Genomic DNA, 12,023 nt, shown 5'->3' with positions numbered 1-12,023 from the left:
AAATGTCATCTATTTTGGAAATCTATCCGATACCTCTCTCCGGTGACTGCATTGATATCGCAGTGTTCACTTGTCATTGGTGGGCTGAGGAGTTCCCTGTAATGACGTGTTTTCCCGGTGTGTCCACGCGCTCAAACACCTCTCCAACTGCGAGCTTTTGTGCGCCTTGTGGGTGGTTGCCATAGGAACGGATGCTGAGTGTGTTTGTTGCCCCCACGAGGGCTGAGCGGCTGTGCGAGTGGCGCGCGAGGCCCGGGTAAATGGACCTCCTAAGGGGTCGTCAGGCTCAGACTCAGTGGTGTAAACATAGTTGATGCTACGGATTTACTCGGGGTTCTTCAAGGCACCGACTTCAATTTACACATGAATGGGCCTAAACTGTATGACATTTTCTTCTCACGTCTTGTCATTTCTTGTCGGGCAGGTTTGTCTTAGGAGAACCGTTACATTTTAAACGAAGCTCTTCATGGGGAGGGAAATATGCCTTTCTTTAGCATCTAGCTCAGAGATGGGTAATTCTGATGGGGTGGGGACCACAAATAATAACCGGAAGGTTGCAAGTTCAAATCCCCCGAGCTGACAAGGTACAAATCTGTCGTGCTGCTCCTGAACAAGGCAGTTAACCCCACTGTTCCTAGGCCGTCACTGAAAATAACAATTTGTTCTTAACTGCAGGTTAAGGTACATTTTATAAAAAAGAGAAGGTTTTGCAATTTTAAAGCAATTTTTGCTACAATTCTACACATTTTGCATTGGGCAGAGAGAACATTTATAACCCATTTCCTGCTATTCTACACGTTTTGCAAAAGGTTGGAGAGAAATGTTTGCATATTATATAAACATATTGTTCATCAGTGGTGGTTAGAGCGTGTACATCTTGGTGTGGCAAAATTAAAACATGTGGGATGCATGCCAACAAAGCCACTACACAACACAACACTAAACAATACATTCATTTGCACTATAATGATGACGAACGGTGCCCACAAACTGTTAGGGCCTACATAAATCTCTCCCAGCAGCAGTCCAAACACCTTACCAGTGCTACTGTACACCTGGCTTTCAGTGAAATGTACAACGACAGAATTCAGAACGTGGGCCGTTCTTACAATGTTCTCCCTGTACACCAAGACAGAACCGTAGGATAAATAAAGGGGGCATATAAACAGACAATGAAAGCTCTAACAATATGTGATGATGACATTTCTCTAAAACAGGTTAGAGGCTACATGTGCACCACCAAGTCAGAACAGTAGGTGAAGTTAAGAAGGGTAAATAGACCAAATTATTAGGGTGAGGCACATGGGCTACTAACATCTTACTACACAACATACACTTAGTATTACTTTCTTATCTAAAGTATACTCATCTCACTGGCATATGACATCATTTATAGAGCAGCATTCATTACATTTTTGGACTCACCTTGTTGTGCTGTGCTCCCTTGAACAGGAAGGTGTAGCGGCAGTTTGGCATCAAAGTCTGTCATTCTCTGAATTTATGGTGCTTTCAAGACAACTGGGAACCCGAAAAAAAAAGACTGAATCAGGATATTGTCAGTGATCTTCAGATTGTAGCTCTAGAAAGAGGCCCAAGTTCCCAATTTACAATTCTGAGTTGGATAAAAGTTCAAAACGTATTTTCCCAGTCGTAGCTCATTTTTCCCCAAGTTCCCAGTTGTCTTGAACTCACAGTTAGCCACGGATACCTCCCAAACCACTCATTGTTGAATTTGCGATTTTTAACTTGTTGTGTCATGTTTATGTCCAATGGCCGATGGCCGATGAGCACCGATACGTTTTATCTATAATTTATCTTCATTATTTCTTTTCAAATGACAAGGATTGAAAAGGACTTGCCAGTAGATTGTCAACATGATTTATGATGATGTCTGCTAGCTAAGATTTTGAAAGTATGATGTTGTCCAATCAAAGCTACTGTAGATATCACGTGATTTGACATCATTTTATCTGTGGCCAATGACCGTGAGCCTTCTTGGATGGGCACTTCTAATGTAACTCTATGGCAGCACCCAAGGGGCTAGAATTTACCCTTAGACTTGGTGGTGATGCAGTGTCCCCATGAGTGACAGGACTGGCTTGCCCCACCACCACCACAGAAAGCATTGAGCTGGGCTGAAACACCTGCATTTTGGAGCTGCCTTACTCAAGAAAACAAAAAAGAGACCATGTTTGTATGCGGCATTATCAACTCAAGGATATATATATATATATATTTTTTACATTGTTTGAAAAAAACTGGTATGTGATATGTATTAATACCAAAATAACATGCAAAACAGGCAAGCCCTGAATGACAGGTCGCCACTGTTTAAAATGTTGCTTTTATTTAACTAGTCAGTTAAGAACAAATTCTTATTTACAATGATGGCCTACACTGCACCAATTGTGCACCCCACAATGAGACTCCCAATCACAGCCTAGATTCGACCCAGGGTGTCTGTCGTGACACCTCAAGCACTGAGATGCCTTAGACCGCTGCACCACTCAGGGGCCATGTTGTTCATTTATGTAATACTTCATATATATCGCTTTGGCAACAGTGGCAACCACGTATTCATGCCAAAAAAAACACTTATTAAGCTGAATTTAATTGAAAGAGTGTGAGAGAAGAGAGAGGGAGCGATAGAGAGAGAGAGAGGGGGGAGAGAGAGAGAGAGAGAGAGAGAGAGGAGGAGAGAGAGAGAGGAGGTATAGATAGATAGAAGAGAGAGATAGAGAGAGAGCGAGGGAGATAGAAAGAGAGGAGAGAGAGAGAGAGAGAGAGTGAGAGAAAGAGAGGGAGAGAGAGAGCGAGGGAGATAGATAGAAAGAGAGGAGAAGAGAGAGAAAGAGAGGGAGAGAGAGAGAGGCGGTATAGATAGATAGAAGAGAGAGAGAGAGAGAGAGAGAGAGAGAGAGAGAGAGAGAGAGGGAGGTTACCTCATCCTCTCCAATTGACCATAGTGCCCAGATACCCACTGCTTTGGACCAAACATTGTCGGTGAGCAAAGATTTGGCAATACTATGGTGCAGTCATGCAATGTTCAATGGGGAAAGGACCCTCTGCTGCTGCTAGCAATAATGCTAAGTTCATATATAACCGACGACTGAGCCAATCATATTCCAATTGTCAGATGTCTAAGCAACAGTTTTCCAAAATTCTCATACGGTCGCACATTCTACGCCCTCTCTCAATTTCTACTGTACGGTGTTGTTGTCAAACTCTAATCATTAAAACAACTCCTTAAGACGTGGATCGAATGAGAGAGCTAGTGATGAGCAGAGTAGACACGCACGCACACACGCACACGCACACGCACACACACACACACACACACACACACACACACACACACACACACACACACACACACACACACACACACACACACACACACACACACACAAGTCAGTCATTATTGAGGTGGAGGAGGGCCTGAAGGCAGGGAGACAGATCCTCATTAGAGCCATGTAATCACCCAGCATTCTTCACTCCTCTCCACTCCTTCTCCACTCAGAGTAGAGAGAAGACCTGCCAATCTACATCTCAATCACTCCCTCCCTCCCTGTTGCACCAGAGTGTTTGTGAAATAGGGGATACCTAGTCAGTTGTACAACTGAATGTATTCAACTGAAATGTGTCTTCCGCATTTAACCCAACCCCTCTGAATCAGAGAGGTGCGTGGAGGGGGGGGGGGGTGCTTCCTTGCTCAGGAGCAGAACGACATATTTTTATCTTGTGAGCTCGAGGATTTGATCCAGCAACCTATTGGTGACTGGCCAAATGCTCTAACCACGTGGGTGTGAGTGTGTGTTTTGTGTGAGTGTATGTTTTGCCGTGTGTGTTTGTGTATTCCTGTGAGCAAGGATACCGTTATGTGGATTGTCATTGTGTCCACTCTCTGGATAAGACAGTGGTTTAGTAGGACATTCATGAAACACAGTACATAGGCAGATTTATGATCTTCCTATATCACAGTAGTAACATAATGTGCCAACAGGTGGCAGTACATCATTCCACAACATAGAACAGTAACTGTCAATAGACAGAGAACCACAGACCCTCTCCTAAGCCCTGTGTGGACTTTGGGACAACAGTGGTTCACTGACCAGTCATGGCAGAGTAGCTCGGTCACGTGATCTTCACTGACCAGTCATGGCAGAGTAGCCCAGTCACGTGATCTTCACTGACCAGTCCTGGCAGAGTAGCCCAGTCACGTGATTTTCACTGACCAGTCATGGCAGAGTAGCCCGGTCACGTGATCTTCACTGACCAGTCATGGCAGAGTAGCCCAGGTGGTCTGTGTTGATAAGCGGTCTGTACGATCTGTGTTGATAAGTGGATAAGTGGTTTGTACGGTCTGTGTTGATAAGTGGTTTGTACGGTCTGTGTTGATAAGTGGTTTGTACGGTCTGTGTTGATAAGGGTCCGTACGGTCGGTGTTGATAAGTGTTGATAAGTGGTCGGTGTTGATAAGGGGTCGGTGTTGATGGTCTGCGGTTGGTGTTGAACGGTCGGTGTTGATAAGGGGTTGTCTGTGTTGATAAGTGGTCTGTGTTGGGGTCTGTACGGTCGGTGTTGATAAGTGGTCTGTGTTGGGGTCCGTACGGTCTGTGTTGATAAGGGGTCTGTACGGTCTGTGTTGATAAGGGGTCCGTACGGTCGGTGTTGATAAGGGGTCTGTACGGTCTGTGTTGATAAGGGGTCGGTGTTGATAAGTGGTCCGTACGGTCAGTGTTGATAAGGGGTCCGTACGGTCTGTGTTGATAAGGGGTCTGTACGGTCGGTGTTGATAAGGGGTCTGTACGGTCGGTGTTGATAAGGGGGGTCGGTGTTGATAAGGGGCGGTCGGTGTTGATAAGGGGTCTGTACGGTCGGTGTTGATAAGTGGTCTGTACGGTCGGTGTTGATAAGGGGTCCGTACGGTCGGTGTTGATAAGGGGTCTGTACGGTCGGTGTTGATAAGGGGTCTGTACGGTCGGTGTTGATAAGGGGTCCGTACGGTCGGTGTTGATAAGGGGTTGGTGTTGATAAGGGGTCTGTACAGTCGGTGTTGATAAGGGGTTGGTGTTGATAAGGGGTCTGTACGGTCGGTGTTGATAAGGGGTCTGTACGGTCGGTGTTGATAAGTGGTCCGTACGGTCGGTGTTGATAAGGGGTCTGGGTCTGTGTTGATAAGGGGTCCGTACGGTCGGTGTTGATAAGGGGTCCGTACGGTCGGTGTTGATAAGGGGTCTGACGGTCGGTGTTGATAAGGGTCCGTACGGTCGGTGTTGATAAGGGGGTCTGTGTTGATAAGGGGTACGGTCCGTACGGTCGGTGTTGATAAGGGGTCTGTACGGTCTGTGTTGATAAGGGGTCTGTACGGTCGGTGTTGATAAGGGGGTCCGGTGTTGATAAGTGGTCCGTACGGTCGGTGTTGATAAGGGGTTGGTGTTGATAAGGGGTCTGTACGTCGGTGTTGATAAGGGGTCTGTACGGTCGGTGTTGATAAGGGGTCTGTACGGTCGGTGTTGATAAGGGGTCCGTACGGTCGGTGTTGATAAGGGGTCCGTACGGTCGGTGTTGATAAGGGGTCCGTACGGTCGGTGTTGATAAGGGGTCTGTACGGTCGGTGTTGATAAGGGGTCTGTACGGTCGGTGTTGATAAGGGGTCTGTACGGTCGGTGTTGATAAGGGGTCCGTACGGTCGGTGTTGATAAGGGGTCGGTGTTGATAAGTGGTCCGTACGGTCAGTGTTGATAAGGGGTCGGTGTTGATAAGGGGTCGGTGTTGATAAGTGGTCCGTACGGTCAGTGTTGATAAGGGGTCGGTGTTGATAAGGGGTCGGTGTTGATAAGGGGTCCGGTGTTGATAACGGTGTTGATAAGGGTCTGTGTTGATAAGGGGTCTGTGTTGATAAGGGGTCAGTACGGTCGGTGTTGATAAGGGGTCTGTACGGTCGGTGTTGATAAGGGGTCCGTACGGTCGGTGTTGATAAGGGGTCTGTACGGTCGGTGTTGATAAGGGGTCTGTACGGTCGGTGTTGATAAGTGGTCCGTACGGTCGGTGTTGATAAGGGGTTGGTGTTGATAAGGGGTCCGTACGGTCGGTGTTGATAAGGGGTCTGTACGGTCGGTGTTGATAAGTGGTCGGTGTTGATAAGGGGTCCGTATGGTCGGTGTTGATAAGGGGTCTGTACGGTCGGTGTTGATAAGGGGTCCGTACGGTCGGTGTTGATAAGGGGTCTGTACGGTCGGTGTTGATAAGGGGTCTGTACGGTCGGTGTTGATAAGGGGTCTGTACGGTCGGTGTTGATAAGGGTCGTACGGTCGGTGTTGATAAGGGGTCTGTACGGTCGGTGTTGATAAGGGTTCTGTCGGTCGGTGTTGATAAGGGGTCTGTACGGTCGGTGTTGATAAGTGGTCTGTACGGTCGGTGTTGATAAGGGGTTGACGGTCGGTGTTGATAAGGGGTCTGTACGGTCGGTGTTGATAAAGGGGTCCGTACGGTCGGTGTTGATAAGGGGTCCGTACGGTTGGTGTTGATAAGGGGTCTGTACGGTCTGTGTTGATAAGGGGTCGGTGTTGATAAGGGGTCGGTCGGTGTTGATAAGGGGTCGGTGTTGATAAGGGGTCTGTACGGTCGGTGTTGATAAGGGGTCTGTGTTGATAAGGGGTCTGTACGGTCGGTGTTGATAAGGGGTCTGTGTTGGGTCTGATAACGGTCGGTGTTGATAAGGGGTCTGTACGGTCGGTGTTGATAAGTGGTCTGTACGGTCGGTGTTGATAAGTGGTCTGTACTGTCGGTGTTGATAAGTGGTCCATATGGTCGGTGTTGATAAGGGGTCCGTACGGTCGGTGTTGATAAGGGGTCGGTCGGTGTTGATAAGTGGTCCGGTCGGTGTTGATAAGGGGTCCGTACGGTTGTGTTGATAAGGGGTCTACGGTCAGTGTTGATAAGTGGTCCGTATGTCGGTGTTGATAAGGGGTCCGTACTGTCGATGTTGATAAGGGGTACGGTCGGTGTTGATAAGGGGTCCGTACGGTCGGTGTTGATAAGGGGTCCGTATGGTCGGTGTTGATAAGGGGTCCGTACGGTCGGTGTTGATAAGGGGTCCGTACGGTCGGTGTTGATAAGGGGTCGGTGTTGATAAGGGGTCTGTACGGTCGGTGTTGATAAGGGGTCGGTGTTGATAAGGGGTCGGTGTTGATAAGGGGTCGGTGTTGATAAGTGGTCGGTGTTGATAAGGGGTCTGTACGGTCGGTGTTGATAAGGGGTCCGTACGGTCTGTGTTGATAAGGGGTCTGTGTTGATAAGGGGTCGGTGTTGATAAGGGGTCGGTGTTGATAAGGGGTCTGTACGGTCGGTGTTGATAAGTGGTCTGTACGGTCGGTGTTGATAAGGGGTCTGTACGGTCGGTGTTGATAAGTGGTCTGTACGGTCGGTGTTGATAAGTGGTCTGTGTTGATAAGTGGTCCTTATGGTCTGTGTTGATAAGTGGTCTGTGTTGGTAAGTGGTCTGTACAGTTGGTGTTGATAAGTGGTCTGTGTTGATAAGTGGTCTGTACGGTCGGTGTTGATAAGGGGTCTGTACGGTCAGTGTTGATAAGGGGTCCGTACGGTCGGTGTTGATAAGGGGTCTGTACGGTCTGTGTTGATAAGGGGTCGGTGTTGATAAGTGGTCCGTACGGTCAGTGTTGATAAGGGGTCGGTGTTGATAAGGGGTCGGTGTTGATAAGGGGTCTCTACGGTCTGTGTTGATAAGGGGTCGGTGTTGATAAGGGGTCTGTACGGTCGGTGTTGATAAGGGGTCCGTACGGTCGGTGTTGATAAGGGGTCCGTACGGTCGGTGTTGATAAACGGTCGGTGTTGATAAGTGGTCCGTACGGTCGGTGTTGATAAGGGGTTGGTGTTGATAAGGGGTCTGTACAGTCGGTGTTGATAAGGGGTCTGTACGGTCGGTGTTGATAAGGGGTCTGTACGGTCGGTGTTGATAAGGGGTCCGTACGGTCGGTGTTGATAAGGGGTCTGTACGGTCGGTGTTGATAAGGGGTCCGTACGGTCGGTGTTGATAAGGGGTCTGTACGGTCGGTGTTGATAAGGGGTCTGTACGGTCGGTGTTGATAAGGGGTCTGTACGGTCGGTGTTGATAAGGGTCCGTCGGTCGGTGTTGATAAGGGGTCGGTGTTGATAAGTGGTGTACGGTCGGTGTTGATAAGGGGTCGGTGTTGATAAGGGGTCGGTGTTGATAAGGGTCCGTACGGTCAGTGTTGATAAGGGGTACGGTGTTGATAAGGGGTCGGTGTTGATAAGGGGTCTCTACGGTCGGTGTTGATAAGGGGTCGGTGTTGATAAGGGGTCGGTGTTGATAAGGGGTCTGTGTTGATAAGGGGTCAGTACGGTCGGTGTTGATAAGGGGTCTGTACGGTCGGTGTTGATAGGGGTCTGTACGGTCTGTGTGTTGATAAGTGGTCCGTACGGTCGGTGTTGATAAGGGGTTGGTGTTGATAAGGGGTCTGTACGTCGGTGTTGATAAGGGGTCTGTACGGTCGGTGTTGATAAGGGGTCTGGGTCGGTGTGATAAGGGGTCGGTCGGTGTTGATAAGGGGTCTGTACGGTCGGTGTTGATAAGGGGTCCGTACGGTCTGTGTTGATAATAAGGGGTCTGTACGGGGTGTTGATAAGGGGTCTGTACGGTCGGTGTTGATAAGGGGTCCGTACGGTCGGTGTTGATAAGGGGGGGTCGGTGTTGATAAGGGGTCGGTCGGTGTTGATAAGGGGTCTGTACGGTCGGTGTTGATAAGGGGTCCGTACGGTCGGTGTTGATAAGGGGTCCGTACGGTCGGTGTTGATAAGGGGTCTGTACGGTCGGTGTTGATAAGGGGTCTGTACGGTCGGTGTTGATAAGTGGTCTGTACGGTCGGTGTTGATAAGGGGTCCGTACGGTCGGTGTTGATAAGGGGTCTGTACGGTCGGTGTTGATAAGGGGTCCGTACGGTCGGTGTTGATAAGGGGTCCGTACGGTCGGTGTTGATAAGGGGTCGTACGGTGGTGTTGATAAGGGGTCTGTACGGTCTGTGTTGATAAGGGGTCTGTACTGTCGGTGTTGATAAGTGGTCCATATGGTCGGTGTTGATAAGGGGTCCGTACGGTCGATGTTGATAAGGGGTCTGTACGGTCGGTGTTGATAAGTGGTCCGTATGGTCGGTGTTGATAAGGGGTCCGTACGGTTGATGTTGATAAGGGGTCTGTACGGTATGGTCGGTGTTGATAAGGGGTCTGTCGATGTTGATAAGGGGTCGGTCGGTGTTGATCGGTGTTGATAAGGGGTCCGTGGTCGGTGTTGATAAGGGGTCCGTATGGTCGGTGTTGATAAGGGGTCCGTACGGTCGATTTTGATAAGGGGTCCGTACGGTCGGTGTTGATAAGGGGTCCGTACGGTCTGTGTTGATAAGGGGTCCGTACGGTCGGTGTTGATAAGTGTTGATAAGGGGGTACGGTCTGTGTTGATAAGGGGTCTGTACTGTCGGTGTTGATAAGTGTCGGTGTTGATAAGGGGTCCGTACGGTCGGTGTTGATAAGGGGTCTGTACGGTCGGTGTTGATAAGTGGTCCGTATGGTCGGTGTTGATAAGGGGTCCGTCGGTTGATGTTGATAAGGGGTCCTTACGGTCAGTGTTGATAAGTGGTCCGTATGGTCGGTGTTGATAAGGGGTCCGTACTGTCGATGTTGATAAGGGGTCCATCGGTCGGTGTTGACAAGGGGTCGGTGTTGATAAGGGGTCCGTACGGTCGGTGTTGATAAGGGGTCCGTATGGTCGGTGTTGATAAGGGGGGGTCGATTTTGATAAGGGGTCCGTACGGTCGGTGTTGATAGGGGTCGGTGTTGATAAGGGGTCTGTACGGTCGGTGTTGATAAGGGGTCGGTGTTGTACGGTCGGTGTTGATAAGGGGTCCGTACGGTCGGTGTTGATAAGGGGTCCGATAACGGTCGGTGTTGATAAGGGGTCGGTGTTGATAAGGGGTCCGTACGGTCGGTGTTGTGTTGATAAGGGGTCGGTGTTGATAAGGGGTCTGTACGGTCGGTGTTGATAAGGGGTCGTGTTGATAAGGGGTCGGTGTTGATAAGGGGTCTGTACGGTCGGTGTTGATAAGGGGTCCACGGTCGGTGTTGATAAGGGGTCCGTACGGTCGGTGTTGATAAGGGGTCCGTACGGTCGGTGTTGATAAGGGGTCGGTGTTGATAAGGGGTCGGTGTTGATAAGGGGTCCGTACGGTCGGTGTTGATAAGCGGTCGGTGTTGATAAAGTCGGTGTTGATAAGGGGTCCGTGCGGTCGGTGTTGATAAACGGTCGGTGTGTTGATAAACGGTCGGTGTTGATAAGGGGTCGTGCGGTCGGTGTTGATAAGGGGTGTTGATAAGGGGTCCGTACGGTCGGTGTTGATAAGGGGTCCGTACGGTCGGTGTTGATAAGGGGTCCGTACGGTCGGTGTTGATAAGGGGTCGGTGTTGATAAGGGGTCTGGGTCGGTGTTGATAAGGGGTCTGTAGGGGTCGGTCGGTGTTGATAAGCGGGTCGGTGCGGTCTGTACGGTCGGTGTTGATAAGGGGTCCGTACGGTCTGTGTTGATAAGGGGGTCTGATAAGGGTCTGGTACGGTCGGTGTTGATAAGGGGTCTGTACGGTCGGTGTTGATAAGGGGTCCGTACGGTCGGTGTTGATAAGGGGTCGGTGTTGATAAGGGGTCTGTACGGTCGGTGTTGATAAGGGGTCTGTACGGTCGGTGTTGATAAGGGGTCCGTACGGTCGGTGTTGATAAGGGGTCTGTACGGTCGGTGTTGATAAGGGGTTTGTACGGTCGGTGTTGATAAGGGGTCCGTCGGTGTTGATAAGGGGTTGGTGTTGATAAGGGGTCTGTACGGTCGGTGTTGATAAGGGGTCTGTACGGTCGGTGTTGATAAGGGGTCTGTACGGTCGGTGTTGAGAAGGGGTCGGTGTTGATAAGTGGTCCGTACGGTCGGTGTTGATAAGGGGTCTGTACGGTCGGTGTTGATAAGGGGTCTGTACGGTCGGTGTTGATAAGTGGTCGGTGTTGATAAGGGGTCCGTACGGTCGGTGTCTATATTTTTGGGTTAATTTCCCTACTATGTTATCTATTTCTCTTGCCATGTGTTGATACAGGGGTCTACCCAGTGACGGGAAAATCAGTGGAGTTTGATCAATAAAACAATAAACCTTTCAAGTTGGTCGCCTAAACCGTGCTGCAACTTCAGAACGGAATAGCAACAATGACTTGTTGGGTCTGTAAGTAGGCCTCGTGTAAAGAAATGGATACTGTAGTTCTTCCCAGCCAGTGGGTTAACTGATGTTGCGTCATTCAATCGTTGTAAAAAGACACCACAGTGAACATAAGTAACCTATTGTAGCCCAATGAGATGCCACGCCAGGTCACTTCCTGAGAACAAGTACTCCCGTTCTCATGTGACTTCGTCTGTCATAAGGAAACTAGGCCAATTTGAAAACCAGTTTGTTCTGTTGTCTGTGCAATTGTACTGAATACAAACAACACAATCACATAAAATTATATTATAGGGGTGGTTTTGCAGACTGAGTATAATTTAAGTCAGGGCTAGGCTAATTCTACTTAAAATTCATCCAAATTTAAAAGAAAAAATAGTCTAACTCTGAGATGTTGCTTAACATCCGATGAATTTGTTCTAGACTAGGGACTAAGGTAAATAATGACAAGCCAGTAAATCCTTGGAATCTTAATTGAATTTATTTTATTTATTTTAATTTTACCTTTATTTAACCAGGCAAGTCAGTTAAGAACACATTCTTATTTTCAATGACGGCCTGGGAACAGTGGGTTAACTGCCTGTTCAGGGGCAGAACGACAGATTTGTTCCTTGTCAGCTCGGGGGTTTGAACTCACAACCTTCCGGTTACTAATCCAACGCTCTAACCACTAGGAAGCCTGATTATATAATATAAATGATGTGCATTTGGTGTTGACCTCAGGATGCTTCAAAAAACAGG

Source organism: Oncorhynchus masou, chromosome 1 (assembly GCF_036934945.1).
Source record: "Oncorhynchus masou masou isolate Uvic2021 chromosome 1, UVic_Omas_1.1, whole genome shotgun sequence".
NCBI lineage: Eukaryota > Metazoa > Chordata > Actinopteri > Salmoniformes > Salmonidae > Oncorhynchus > Oncorhynchus masou.
Note: the sequence above shows the minus strand (reverse complement) of the source record.